Below are 1,671 nucleotides of genomic sequence, written 5' to 3'. Positions count from 1 at the left end.
GGTAGCAGAGGATGGTTAGACGTGCGTCTTCGAGACTGCGGTAAGAGCAGCGAGAGAAGGGGAATGGGAAACTAGCGACTGGGAGTTGTACTATCCTGTGATCGGAGGGGATAGATACGGAGCAGCGTGATCAACTGCCTCCCAGCGGGATAGCTGCCAGCATGGAATTAGAGGCAGCAGCAACGTTGCTTGCGAGTATCCTCTCCAAGAGAGGGATAGAAGCAACGGTAAAACAACTTTGTAAGTTGATTAAATTAGGACAGCGTTGGGGTCATTTTAAAGACACCCATACGATCTTTTCCGTGCTCGAATGGAAAGAATTAGGAAAAACTATGTGGGAACAGACTATTGAGGGAGACGAAAAGATGGAAAAGGAAATCAAAGCAGTTCGAGAGCTGTGGAGATCTGTCTTAGAGACTCTGAAAGCCATGAAGGCGGAGAGGGAGGTGGCGTGTGCTGCCGCTCAGATGCTGACCCCGCAGCCTCCGCCTGAAAAGCCAAAGAGCACGGAATCTAGACTCTCACGGTTTTTTGGGCTGTCGGCGGTAAGAGGAATGTCGGGAAGTCCATTTAAAACTGTACAGGAGCTCAAGGACAGCGTTGAGTGTCGCTCCGGTTTGTCCGACCCGGCTAAAACATGTCCCCCGGGTCTCCCGGCTACGACCCATTGTTCTAAGAGTCCGGAAGTTGCCGGTGGGGAGGCTCATCAGGCAACTGAGGCGGTAGCGGAAGAGCGACGACCCGGGGAGGAGGAGCGGCTGGTTCCGTTAACCCCTCCCTGGCCAACAGCCCCGCCTCTAGAAGTCTCTTCAGGTGCTGCTACTCCGCCACAGGGTGGCAGCAAAGAACAGAGTATGGCTGAGACTAATGAGCTCCTGAAGAAGGTAGTGCAACAGTTACAGGACTTAACAATTACAGCCCAGAGGGGAGGTATGGAACACCTGTCCGGGGCGTCAGGGGGATCCCTACCCCCTTGCCTCTCTGGGCCACCAGCGGCGGTTCAGCCCAGACGCTGGAGCGAAGTGGCTAGAGACGCTATTTTGGATGGACAATGGCAAGCGGCATCTGACCTTGGAGCAGGCACCTTTCCCGTGCTACAAGAGAATAACGGACATAAGTGGGCACCTCACGATTGGAAAATTTTGCAGCAAGCTAAGAACACTGTGTGTCAAAAAAAAAAAAAAAAAAAAAAAGGGGGGGGGGGGAAGAAAAAAGAAAAAAAAAAAGGGAAAAAAGAAAAAAAAAAAAAAAGAAAAGTAATCTACCGGGATCCTGCCATGGGCCAATGGCTGGGCCCTGTGCCTGTAATCTTTAGTGGAAGGGGATATATGTGTGTTTCTACAGGTAATGGACCGGTCTGGGTGCCCAGCAGATCTGTGAAGCCTGCGTTATCATCAGGACAAAGAGAATCAGAGGACCCGTAACCGCAGAACTTAGCTCATGTGATAAGCTTTCCAAAAACGGTGGTAAAAAAAAAAAAAAAAAAAAAAAAAAAGAGGGGGAAAAAAAGAGGGGGGGGAAAAAAAGAGAGGGGGGAAAAAAAAGAGAAAAAAAAAAGAGAAAAAAAAAAAGAGAGGGGGAAAAAAAAAGAGAGGGGAAAAAAAAAAAAAAAGTTGTTTAGAGTGCCTACGGTGTGTACCGTGAGTATTGTGTCAGTGTTACCGTTGTGAT

Source organism: Aptenodytes patagonicus, chromosome 11 (assembly GCF_965638725.1).
Source record: "Aptenodytes patagonicus chromosome 11, bAptPat1.pri.cur, whole genome shotgun sequence".
Lineage (NCBI taxonomy): Eukaryota > Metazoa > Chordata > Aves > Sphenisciformes > Spheniscidae > Aptenodytes > Aptenodytes patagonicus.
The sequence above is the reverse complement of the archived record's forward strand: the minus strand, read 5'-3'. Positions refer to the sequence as shown.